The sequence below is a fragment of the Schistocerca gregaria genome, chromosome 1 (assembly GCF_023897955.1).
Source record: "Schistocerca gregaria isolate iqSchGreg1 chromosome 1, iqSchGreg1.2, whole genome shotgun sequence".
NCBI lineage: Eukaryota > Metazoa > Arthropoda > Insecta > Orthoptera > Acrididae > Schistocerca > Schistocerca gregaria.
The window spans coordinates 271,976,770-271,990,695 of record NC_064920.1 but is presented as its reverse complement, the minus strand read 5'-3'; positions in this window follow the sequence as shown (position 1 = coordinate 271,990,695).

Genomic DNA, 13,926 nt, shown 5'->3' with positions numbered 1-13,926 from the left:
CCTTCTTCATTTGCTGCATTTTTATATTCTCTCCTTTCATCAATCAAATTCAACATCTCCTGTGATATCCAAGGATTTGTTCTAGGCCTTACATTTTTATGTATTTGATACTCTGCTGCCTTCACTATTTCATCTCTCACAGTTATCCATTTCATCTTCTGCCCTCTTCCTTTCCCTTGTTGTATTATTTGTTGCCTAATGCTCCCTCAGAAACTCTCACAAACCTTTAGTTCTTTTTTCATCCAGGTCTGTCTCCTTAATTTCCTATCTTTTTGCAACTTCTTCAGTCTGAATCTGTAGTTCATAACCAATAGATTGGGTCAGAGTCTGCATCTGCACATGGAAATTTCTTACAGTTTAAAATCTAGTTCCTAAATCCCTGTCTTACCATTATATAACCAGTCTGAAGCCTTCTGGTGTTCCAGGTGTCTCTCGCATACAACCTTCTTTCATGATTCTTAGACCAAGTGTTAGCAATGATAAAGTTAAGTATTTATATTGTAAATAAAATAAAAAGAAACTTCCACATGGAAAAAATATATTAAAAACAAAGATTCCAAGACTTACCAAGCGGGAAAGCGCCGGCAGACAGGCACAATGAACAAAACACACAAACACACACACAGAATTACTAGCTTTCGCAACCGATGGTTGCTTCTTCAGGAAGGTGAGGGAAAGACGAAAGGATGTGGGTTTTAAGGGAGAGGGTAAGGAGTCATTCCAATCCCGGGAGCGGAAAGACTTCCCTTAGGGGGAAAAAAAGAACAGGTGTACACTCGCACACACACACACGCACACATATCCATCCGCACATACACAGACACAAGCAGACAATCTTTCCGCTCCCGGGATTGGAATGACTCCTTACCCTCTCCCTTAAAACCCACATCCTTTCGTCTTTCCCTCTCCTTCCTGAAGAAGCAACCATCGGTTGCGAAAGCTAGTAATTCTGTGTGTGTGTTTGTGTGTTTTGTTCATTGTGCCTGTCTGCTGGCGCTTTCCCGCTTGGTACGTCTTGGAATCTTTGTTTTTAATATATAAGTATTTATATTTAATGATAAACTATAGGTTCAAAAAATGAATTTTTTCCTGAAATTCGACGTAACTTAATAGGTATAGATGAACTGCCTAAAGAAACATATAAAAATTTGTGCCACACCATGTTTCGGACTTGGATTTTCAGCTAATTATGAACAGTCACCTTACCACTTAGGCTATCCAAGCACACTCCCCAGACCGACCTTAACTTCCAAATGTCACACACTTGTTAATTTCTTATTATGAATTATTGGCTCATCTGTCCACACTGGCACATCTTTTAATTCATATGCAGGTTTTAGAATCAAGGCAACAGAAAGCCGTAGGCAGTCATTGTCATTTTCATCATCTTGTGCACTTTATCAAACCACGGAAACTCCAGATAGGAATACCAACTACACTCCTGGAAATTGAAATAATAACACCGTGAATTCATTGTCCCAGGAAGGGGAAACTTTATTGACACATTCCTGGGGTCAGATACATCACATGATCACACTGATAGAACCACAGGCACGTAGACACAGGCAACAGAGCATGCACAATGTCGGCACTAGTACAGTGTATATCCACCTTTCGCAGCAATGCAGGCTGCTATTCTCCCATGGAGACGATCGTAGGGATGCTGGATGTAGTCCTGTGGAACGGCTTGCCATGCCATTTCCACCTGGCGCCTCAGTTGGACCAGCCTTCGTGCTGGACGTGCAGACCGCGTGAGACGACGCTTCATCCAGTCCCAAACATGCTCAATGGGGGACAGATCCGGAGATCTTGCTGGCCAGGGTAGTTGACTTACACCTTCTAGAGCACGTTGGGTGGCACGGGATACATGCGGACGTGCATTGTCCTGTTGGAACAGCAAGTTACCTTGCCGGTCTAGGAATGGTAGAACGATGGGTTCGATGACGGTTTGGATGTACCGTGCACTATTCAGTGTCCCCTCGACGATCACCAGAGGTGTACAGCCAGTGTAGGAGATCGGTCCCCACACTATGATGCCGGGTGTTGGCCCTGTGTGCCTCGGTCGTATGCAGTCCTGATTGTGGCGCTCACCTGCACGGCGCCAAACACACATATGACCATCATTGGCACCAAGGCAGAAGCGACTCTCATGGCTGAAGACGACACGTCTCCATTTGTCCCTCCATTCACGCCTATCGCGACACCACTGGAGGCGGGCTGCACGATGTTGGGGCGTGAGCGGAAGACGGCCTAACGGTGTGCGGGACCGTAGCCCAGCTTCATGGAGACGGTTGCGAATGGTCCTCGCCGATACCCCAGGAGCAACAGTGTCCCTAATTTGCTGGGAAGTGGCGGTGCGGTCCCCTACGGCACTGCGTAGGATCCTACGGTCTTGGCGTGCATCCGTGCGTCGCTGCTGTCCGGTCCCAGGTCGACGGGTACGTGCACCTTCCGCCGACCACTGGCGACAACATCGATGTACTGTGGAGACCTCACGCCCCACGTGTTGAGCAATTCGGCGGTACTTCCACCCGGCCTCCCGCATGCCCACTATACGCCCTCGCTCCAAGTCCATCAACTGCACATACGGTTCACGTCCACGCTGTCGCAGCATGCTACCAGTGTTAAAGACTGCGATGGAGCTCCGTATGCCACGGCAAACTGGCTGACACCGACGGCGGCGGTGCACAAATGCTGCGCAGCTAGCGCCATTCGACGGCCAACACCGCGGTTCCTGGTGTGTCCGCTGTGCCGTGCATGTGATCATTGCTTGTACAGCCCTCTCGCAGTGTCCGGAGTAAGTATGGTGGGTCTGACACACCGGTGTCAATGTGTTCTTTTTTCCATTTCCAGGAGTGTATGTAGGAAAAGACAGATTGCTACTTAGTGTAAAGAAAACTTGTCATGTGGCAAACAGGCACAATTAAAGACACTCAGGCCAATGACCTTTGTAGTCATGTCCCTTAAACCCCCACAAACCAACCAAAGACATCATCAGTAAAACACACACACACACACACACACACACACACACACACACACACACACAACTCATGCACTCACAATCACCAATTCCAGCATCTTGGGGCAGAATGCAACATCATGTTGGATGCGAGAAGCAGTCTGGAGGGGTGGGGAAGAGGAAAGGGAAGCAATAGTTTTGTATGGGTGGGGAGAGCGATGAGCACTGTCTGGTGGAGTGTGCAGGGCTAGACTGCCAACAGGTACAGTGTCAGAAGGCTGTGGGGCAGGGAGGTGGGGAAGAAAAGGACAGAAGCAGGCAAATACAGGCAGATGCATCGGTAAAGGGCTGCAAGTGAATGGTGTGAGAGACAAGAATGGGGAGGAGGTGACAGGACAGGAGGGGTGGAAACTGTTGGGTGGAGGGCGTGGAGACAGTATGTTACATAGACTGAGGCCGGGATAATTACGGGAGTTGAGAATGTGTTGTAAGGATAACTTTCATCTACAACTACATCTACATTTATACTCCGAAAGCCACCCAACGGTGTGTGGCAGAGGGAACTTTACGTGCCACTGTCATTACCTCCCTTTTCTGTTCCAGTCGCGTATGGTTTGTGGGAAGAATGACTGTCTGAAAGCCTCCGTGCGTGCTCGAATCTCTCTAATTTTACATTCGTGATCTACTCGGGAGGTATAAGTAGGGGGAACCAATATATTTGATACCTCATCCAGAAACGCACCCTCTTGAAACCTGGCGAGCAAGCTACACCGAGGAAACGCGCCACTCTTCTTTGGATCTTCTCTATCTCCTCCATCAACCCGACCTGGTACGGATCCCACACTGATGAGCAACACTCAAGTATAGGTCAAACGAGTGTTTTGTAAGCCATCTCCTTTGTTGATGGACTACATTTTCTAAGGACTCTCCCAATGAATCTCAACCTGGTACCCGCCTTACCAACAATTAATTTTATAGGATCATTCCACTTCAAATCGTTCTGCACACATACTCCCAGATATTTTACAGAAGTAACTGCTACCAGTGTTTGTTCTGCTATCATATAATCATACAATAAAGGATCCTTCTTTCTATGTATTCGCAATACATTACATTTGTCTATGTTAAAGGTCAGTTGCCACTCCCTGCACCAAGTGCCTATCCACTGCAGATCTTCCTGCATTTCACTACAATTTTCTAATGCTGCAACTTCTCTGTATACTACAGCATCATCCGCGAAAAGCCACATGGAACTTCCGACACTATCTACTAGGTCATTTATATATATCTGCATTCTTCAGAAAAGCTGGTGGTGGAGGGAAGGATCCAGATGGCTCGGGTAGTGAGGTAGCGATTGAAATCAAGTGTGCTATGTTCACTTGCATGCTGTGCTATAGGATGCCCTACTTTGCTCTTGGCCACAGTTTGGCAGTGGCTGTTCATCCTGGTGGACAGGTGGTTGGTAGTCATACCAATATAAACAGCTGTGCAATGATTACAGGAGAGCTGGTAAATGACAGGGCTGCTTTCACATGTGGTCTGGCCCCTGATTGGGTAGGATAAACCTGTGACAAGACTGGAATAGGAAGTGCTGGGTGGATGAACTGGACAGCGTTTGCACCTGGGTCTTCCACAGGTATATGATCATTGCAGCAAGAGGTTGGGATATGGAGTAGCATAGGGATGGACTGGGATGTTTTGAATGTTGGGTGGGTGATGGAACACCACTTCAGGAATGGTGGGAAGTATCTCGGGTAGGATGTTTCTCGTTTCAGGGCACTATGAGAGGTAATCGAAGCCCTGGTGAGGAATGCGGTTCAGTTGTTCCAGTCCAGGGTGGTATTGGATGATGAAGGGGACACTTCTTTGTGGGCGGTTCTTGGGGCTGGTGGGAGGTTTGTGGGTGTGAGGGGAAATGGCACGGGAGATCTGTTTGCAGACTAGTGATGTTCTGTCACCCACTCAACCTCCACAACACCTTAGCCCATCCCTAAGCAATTCCCAATCCCAACACTTTGCCACAAGGATCATATCCCTGTGAAAGACCCAGGTACAAAACATGCCCATTCCACCCACCTAACACTTTCTATTCTAGTCCTGTCACAGGTTTATTCCACCCCATCAGGGGCCGGGCCACCTGTAAAAGCAGCCATGTCATTTATCAGTTTTGCTGCAATCATTGGATTGCTTTTTATATTGGTATGTCTACCAATCAGCTGTCCACCAAGATGAACGGTCCCTGCCAAATGGTGGGCAAGAGCAAAGTAGACCATCCTGTGGCACAGCATACAGCTGAACATAATTCACTTGATTTCAAGGATTGCTTTGCTACCTGAGACATCTGGATCCTTCCCTCCACCAGCAGCTTTTCTGAACTGCGAAGATGGGAGGTATCCTTACAACACATTCTCCACTCCCAGGATTATCGTGGCCTTAACCTGCAGTAACATACTGTGCCCACACCCTGCACCCAACAGTTTCCACCCCTTCTGTCATATCATATCCTCCCCATTCTTGTCCCACACCCTGTTTATTTGCAGCCCTCTGCCAATGCATCCACTCATCTTTCTCTTCTCCTTTATTTTTTATTTTTTCCCCCCACCTCCCTACACTAAAACCTCCTAACATTGTGCCTGTTGGCAGTCATAGTCCCTGCACACTCCACCAGACAGTGTTTGTCTCTTTCCCCACCCTTATGCTACTATCCATTCCTCTTCCCCTCCCCTTCCTCAACCTGCCCCCTCAGCTTGCTACTTGCCGCCCATGTGATGTTGCATTCTGGCCCAAGACGCTGGAGTTGGTCAGGTGTACATGAGGTATGCATGGTTGCTTGCTTGCTTGCATGCCTGTGTGTGTGTGTGTGTGTGTGTGTGTGTGTGTGTGTGTGTGTGTGTGTGTGTGTGTGTGTGTTTCATCTTTACTGATAAAGACTGTGGCTGAAAGTTTTTTGTGACAGTTTTTAATTGTGTCTGTCTGCAACTTGACATTTCTTTTTCGTACGTTCTTATATGTATTTATATTTGATGATAAACTACAGTATCAAGTTGATTCTCAAACATGCACGAGATGTGTGAGTGTGGGAAAAAGAATTAATAATCTATGATAAGAAATACAATGTTGTGTGACATATGGAACTTCTATAGGTCCAGGGAGGGTGCCCAGATAGCCTAAGCGGTAAGGCGGGAAATCCAGGTTTGAGTCCCAGTTTGACAAAAATTTTTGTATGTCACTTTAGGTAGAACATCTATATGTATTACAGTTCAGTTGCATTTCAGAAATAATTTGAAGATTAAATTATGCTCTGTGAAATATTCTACCATGCAGCTTCCTCTTTCACTACTTCCCCCAGTCCACATTCACATACTATTTTTTCCTGCTATCAAATTCCAGACTCACATGAAAATTGAATTTTCATCTCCCTTAACTATCTGAATAATATCTTTTATCTCGTCGTATGTGTCTTTAATCTTTTCATCATCTGTGGAGCTCGTAGGCACATAAACTTGTACTCCTGCAGTGGGTGTTAGCTTCTTGTCTGTCTTGCTTATGATAATGTGTTTGCTATGCTATTCACAGTAGCTTACCCACATCCCAATTCCCTTATTCATTATTACACCTACTCCTGCCTTATCCCTATTTGATTTTGTATTTATAACTCTGTACTTACCTGACCAGAAGCCCTGTTCCTGCTGCCACTGCACTTTCCTAACTTGTAACTTCAGCCTATCCATTTCTATTTTTAAATTCTCACTTACCTGCTCCATTAAGGCATCTAACATTCTACCCTCCAACTCATAGAATACCAGTTTTATTTCTCCCAATGACAACATCCTCATGAGTAGAGCCTGCCCAGGGACCCTAAAGGGGGCTATGACTGTAGTTTTCCCTTGCTTTCAGTCATTCACAGTAACAGCACAGCAAGGCCATTGTTGACTGACGTTACAAGACCACAAGGCCAGAGCAGTCAATCAGTTTGCCCCTGCAACTACTGAAAGGCCACTGCTTCTCTTCTGGAACCACACATTATTCTGGCCTCATGAGAGATTATTACTTTTAATAAGTGCCTCTAATTCAGGGAGCTTACCATGGATGCTTCTTAAGTTTACTAAAACTATGTTCACCTTTTCTTTTCTACTGTATGAGGATGAACATTCACTGAGAATAAGGTAATTGATGTAGCATTGAACTTGGTAAGCCATTCATCACTGAACCCAAAGGGATTTCTTTTATCCTAAGACATCCTCACATGCATACAACACACATTCTATTACATGTAGTCCTTTACCTTAGTAACTGTTTTCTATACCTAGTGCACATCTAACTACTGTACTTAGTGTGGTCCTACAATTCTCCAATCAAAAGCAGAGGTAAAGAAATTTGTATTTGATATCATAATAGAATCATCTGAGCCTGTGAATTACGCTTCCCACTCTGGTCAACATCAGATACCCACAATGGACTCTGGATATGATGCTACAAAAAGTGAGCTGAGCTTACTTGCCACAAGCATACCACTTGTAATGTAAGATGATGTGTATAAAGCCATACAGGTCATGAAGAAAGAAAAGCACCTGCAGTTGTGTTTCCAAAGAAGTGATTTAAGAGAAAGGAAAAGTAACAGATAATGAACTTGCAAAATTATGTACAGAATATTTAGATAAAAAAAAAACAGTTCCTCAATGACAGAGCATTGCTACAATTGTTGTTCATCACAAGGATGTGTTTCCCCTTTGTTTTTGATACCTATCAGACATTTCAGTTCTGTTTATGTAAACGATCAATGATGTAATGATGTTTTGTGTACTGAGACCATCCAGTGAGTTCTGTGGTTTCATGAGGAATTTTCCAGTTGACACAGTTGCAGTGTGCTTTGTGGAAAAGACTGTTTGAAATGTCTTTTGACTGGGACCACAGGAGAGTGAAGTGTGCTGACTATTTACATATCCACAATAGAGTGACATAAAGACAAACAAAAAAACAGAATTTGTTGAGGCTGGGAATACAAGTTCTCATTTGAAGACTCTGTTTCAAGTTTCCAGTGACAACTTTTTGTGTTCTAAATGTTTTGACAGTTTAACAACAATGATAGAATCTGAACAAGGTGAAGCCTCCCATGGTGCAGAATTTGCATCAATATATGAAGAATTAAATACCCGAATCAGTCAACTACAGAGGTAGGTGTTGGTCCTGTTAAGAAACCGTGGTCAGTGAAGTCAAGTCATAAGCTCTGTGCATCAAGAAAGTGTAGAGAAATTAGTAAAACTGTTGATGAATACACAACAGCAAAACTGACGACACTCTCCATAGCAGAAATTTGATCTTCCGAAGAAAATGAACCAAAGCACTCTTGCTCCTCTTGCCAGGAATATTGTGCATTCAACAGTGAAAAGGTGCAAGTTTTAACTATGATTTCAGAGACATTTTCAAAGGAAACAATTTTGAACCCAATTCCATGGTAGACAAATCAAGAAATATGAGGTCTATAAAAGGAGTCTTCGGAAGACCAGATCCCTCTTATGGTCATCCTGTAGTAGCAGCTCAATTTCAAATATTGCAGTCATTTTATCTGGAAGATAAATGGGACTTTTCCCACTAGAGTGCCAACAAAAAAGACTGTAACTTTAACAGTTGAAGGACAAAGGGTTGGGAAAGTGAAGAGGTACGCGACTTGCAGTATTAAAGAAACTGTGCAATTTATAAGAGCAACTATACAACTTTACACATTGGAAGATTTTTATGCACTACAACCTAAGTGGGTAGTTCCACACCCACCTAGAGATGTCTGTTTATGTGTTTACTGTGCGAATTTTGAACTTTACGTGGTAACTTTGAAGAACCTACTGGATCATGTGACATACGACACCTCGGTTGGGCTTGTGATGTCATTAGTAGTCTGTGATGTAAAGCAAAAGACTTCTTTGTTTCAAGAATGTGGTGGCTGCACTGGAAAGGGAGGACTGTCTTTACAGACATTTGGCCTGGAAGATGTAGCAGATAACTCTGCAGAAATTACATATGTGACATGGGAGGAAAATGACTAGTTAAGAAAACTGTTGCCTTTGACAGTTTCATTGATGAACTTGGTAAATGGTCAGTTAAAGCAGTAACACACCAGCATATGAAGAAATTACAACAACAACACATTGCAGAAGTGACAGGGTGTGTACAGGCTGAAGAACTATGTTTAGTGTTTCACTGTGATTTTGCTGAGAACTGGTCAGTAATTCTCCCACTAGAAGTACAAGGCTATCATTGGATTAATGACCAGGTTTCAATATTTACAGGAGTGACATATTTTCTAAACAAGACCACATGTGTTGCAGTTATAAGTGATGGCACAGGACATGACTCAGCACATCCTTTGCTAGCAATGCGCAAAATTCTTCAACTGCAAACAGGGGCAGAGAAGATCATAATTGTTTCTGATGAAGTTCCCAGTCATTTTAAAAATTGTTACCAACTGTTTGAACTGAGTAAGTCACTTGTGCCAACTGACTGGGTATACAGTGCTACTGGTCACGGGAATGGGTTGAAGCACCATGCTACAAAACATAATCTTTCCAGACAAAATACAGCTGTGATTCAGAATGCTGACAATTTTATGAGAGTTGTGAAATCTTACACATCCACAGCCCTCGTTCTTTTGTCCAAAAAGGAAATCGAAGAATTCCATGAGCAGGAAAAAGAATAATGGACCAAACAATCTTCTTCTGTGAAAGGAATTCAGAAGACATATTTCTGGACTCAAAGTGATGGGTGAACTCATACTGCTCGCACTTTAAAGGACAAGAAAAAATAATTTTTTTTTGTTCGGAAAACATCTGAGAAACATCAGGGTGATATTCAGATTCACAACCTGAGAAGGGGGATGTTGCTGAGAAGGGGGATGTTGTGTGTGTGTGTGTGTGTGTGTGTGTGTGTGTGTGTGTGTGTGTGTCTGACTGTGACTGGTGGATTTCAGAGATTATAGACACCAGTTATGAGTTAAACTGTAGTGAACTTTATGCTACCACCTGGACTAGCTGCTGGATATAGCTTTCCAGCTGAATGAGAGCAAGAATGCCATCAGTGCTCACTACCTGTTCACAATGTTTTGAAGATTGACAGTGATCCAGTTGCTATTAGTTCAACAGGAAGGCATCACTCTGTATGAAAGGAAGATACTGAAGCGGTGGTATACATTTTTAGTTCATTCACTGGCTGATTTCAGTATGAAACAAAGTGTACAGAAGTTGTATAAATTGAAACCTTTAAGTATTTGGACCTTTCACATACATTTTGCAACCATTTAAAGTGCATTAAAAATAAGTCTCTGACTCATTTTTCAAAACTACAATTATGTTAAGTAAAGCTAGGCTTTGATTTTTATGAACCTATTTTGTGATAATTTGGTAATAAAACAGGTTTTATGTATGGCAACAATTCCAATTGTTTATAAAACCTGTTCAACCTAAAAGTGGAAACTCTCTTTTTCAAGGAATGTAGAACTATATGGTACTAATCAAAAGAAAAAAAAATCTAAATTTTGCATTTAAAAAAAAATTCATAAATTATTAAAAAAGTTCAGAATGCTATAGTAAAAACTTTGACAGATAAGTCCAAATGGAAGATTTCTTTGTAATCATAAAGCAATTATCTTTCAAATAAAAAAAACAACAAAATATCTAAAAGTGTTCCAGAGATACAGCATTTTAAAATTTTTTCCAAAAACTGCATCTTTAAAATGGTGTTCACAGTGTCATCTTTGGAGGGCTGTATCTCAGGGCAGAAATGTTTTTGGAGGAAACAAAAAAAAACATGTTTCTTAGTTACTCCTGCATTTTAACATATGCTAAATTCAATAACATCTGAGACTATGAAGGTAAGATTTTTTCCTAGCCTGCCTGAATTGATATGGACTATGCCAACACATGAGTTTAGCTCACAGAGCAGGGCCTCACCTGGGATACAATTGAATGCCTTACTAAGGCTGAAAGTACCAGTTCTATGGACTCCTTGTCTTAAAAAAAAAAAAAAACTGACTTGTGTTTTAACTAAGCCAAATACTTCTGTTCTTGTTCACTTGCCCTTCCAACATCCTTCATAAAATAGTACATTTCCTTCAAAATAAATTTGTTGCTGATCTTTCATTATGTAGGCCAACACCCTAACGACACTGGTACTATAGATATGGGCCTGTAACTTGACCGTTCAAATGTATTACCTTCTATGTAACTGATATTGTGTGTGATACTTGCAGGAACACTGAAAATTCCATGGCATGGAGGCATTTCTTTATTGCTACTGTCGGAGATTGAGCAACTTCACAGGTTGTAGTTATTAATTTTGTCACAGAAGAAGCTGAGTAGCACAGTACCTGTACTGTAGTGGTCATGAAACCAGACTGTTGCATGGAGGGTCGTGAGTTCAAACCTCACCTGAACCGCAAAATTTTAATTTCTATATTCGGTTCGAGTACATTCTAGAAGTATCCTCTACTTACACCTTCCTCTGCATGACATTATTCTGGTGGAGGCACTGGTTACTGGAATTTATGATACCACCCATTATTGATGACACAGTGGTTCCCATCAGGCCATGACAGAACCGCCGTTTACGTGGCAAGAAACCTGAGTTCAAGCCATATTCAACAGATCGCAATCTATCAGAGACAGAAGAAGAAGATGACGTTACAATGACATCAACTGTGTGCCACCACATGAGACATCCTTCCGGGTTCTCTGGTGATGATGGCCAAGATCCAAACAAGTGGCTGAAGGTATATGAGCGTATAGCCAAATTTAACAAATGGGGTGACATCGTGTGTTTGGCTAACGTATTTTTCTACTTGGAGGGCACTGCCAAGCATTGGTATAAGAACAATAAGGAGAAGTTCATAAGCTGGGAAGTATTCCAGGCGGAACAGTGCAATTATTTCGGCACACAATGACAGAAGTGCAAGGCTGAAGATAAATTAAAGTGAAGGACACAGTGTCCAGGAGAAATGACAGCATCCTACATTCAAGACGTCTTGGAGCTGTGTAAAATAGTGGATCCTAGAATGAAGGAGGAAGATAAAGTTGTACATCTCATGAAGGATGTTGCTGAGGATATGTATCAAGCCCTACTCTTGAAGGAGGTTTTGACAGCAGACGACTTCATAAAATGGTGTCTGTATATCGAGACAATGCATCAAAAAAGAATTACATGCAAGAAGTTTGAACGGCTTCCAAATGTTGTATTGATGTCTGTGATGGAGGAAGAAACTGATTTCACAAGTGTCTTTCGTCAGATAGTGAGAGAGGAAGTTCATCGGCCACTTGCATTGCACTGCAAGCAAAAAACAGAGACGCTTCAAGCGGTCATAAGGGAGGAAGTGGAACAGACATTGAACCCAATCTCTCGTCCTTCATTTCCCTTTAAAACGGTAAAAAAGTCGAGATCCAGGTGAAGTCATGTTCCTACAATGCAGCATGAGAAACCTGTTTGTGCACCAAGGAAGACTGATGTCTGGAGGATCCAGGATAACCAAACAGAATGTTTCCACTGTGGACGACCGGGACATGTGGTGCGCTATTGTCGAGAAAGGCAGCAGATATCTGATGACGCCCACACCAGAAGACAGCAGACCGATCTTAGCCAATGGCAACTCCGGGACGATGAAGATGAACAAGAAAATGTGGGTGCAGAACTACATAGGTCACAATTGCCGCAAGCTAGCCACTGGAGAGGACGCTCCCTAACACGCCGATCAAGGTTTTCATCGCCGTTGAGAAGCTCCAGCCGATCACCTAGCTGCTCAAACCTGGAAAACTAAAGGGTGCGACCTTCCTTGGAGGTGAGGCCGCGAAAGAGAAAAATCCTCCACCATCAATCACTACAAAAATGATAGGAAACAATTGTATGGATGGCCGACCAGCCCAAGCTCTTGTGGACTCTGGAGCATCACATTGAGTCATTTTGGAGAAGTACCGTCGCCAGTTGTAGAAAACTGTATTCGTCGACAACAAAAGATCTCTGCTGGTTAATGGGATATATGTAAAACCTACAGGAAGATGTGTCATTCATGTGAGTAAAAGTGACCATATACAGCCCTTAGAATTCATCATCTTACAAGAATGTAGTCATGACGTCATTCTTGGATGGGATGTTTTGAAAGGTTCTCAGGCAATTATAGATTGTGGTTGCTCGAAGATTACGCTAGATTATATTGTGACTAGCCACTGTCGTCTCGTTTAAGAATGGATTTGGTGAACTGCAGATAGTTAACTGTTGCCGAGAACCCCAGATCCTTCCAAGACGCATGTGCGTAGCAAACACTGAGCCGTTAATTGCAGAACAGCTGAGCGTCATAAAAACCTCCCATGCCGAGTCTGTGGGTGAAATTAGCGCCACTACTACGAGACAAGATCTTCTAGCTCGACTATCACCAGATCTCACTAAGGAACAGCCGAAGAAGCTACTTGCCATTCTTCAAGGGCTCTCTGAATACTTCAATCCAGAGGTGAAGAGCAAATTAGACAAATCGACGGTGAAACACCTGAGTACCACTGGAGACCATCAACCAATAAGCCAGAGAGCATACCGTATGTCAGCAATGGCAAGTCGAATAATTCGCGACGAGGTAGAGAAAATGATGAAGAATGACACCATTCAGCCTTCGCAGAGCCCATGGTCGTCAGCAGTGGTTCTCCTCAGGAAGAAAGATGACAGTTGGCGCTTTTGTGTTGATTACAGGGAGCTTGCTAAGATAACGAAAAAGGATGGTTACCCTCTTCCACAAATTGACAGTACACTAGATTGTCTAAAGGGGGCTAAGTTTTTCTCAGCCGTGAACATGTACTCGAGATACTGGCAAATCGAAGTAGATGAGGCTGATCGTGAGAAAACTGCATTCATCACTCCTGAGGCCCTGTATGAGTTTAAGGTAATGGCGTTTGGTTAGTGTACTGCAGCAGAAACTTCTGAACGAATGATGGATAATT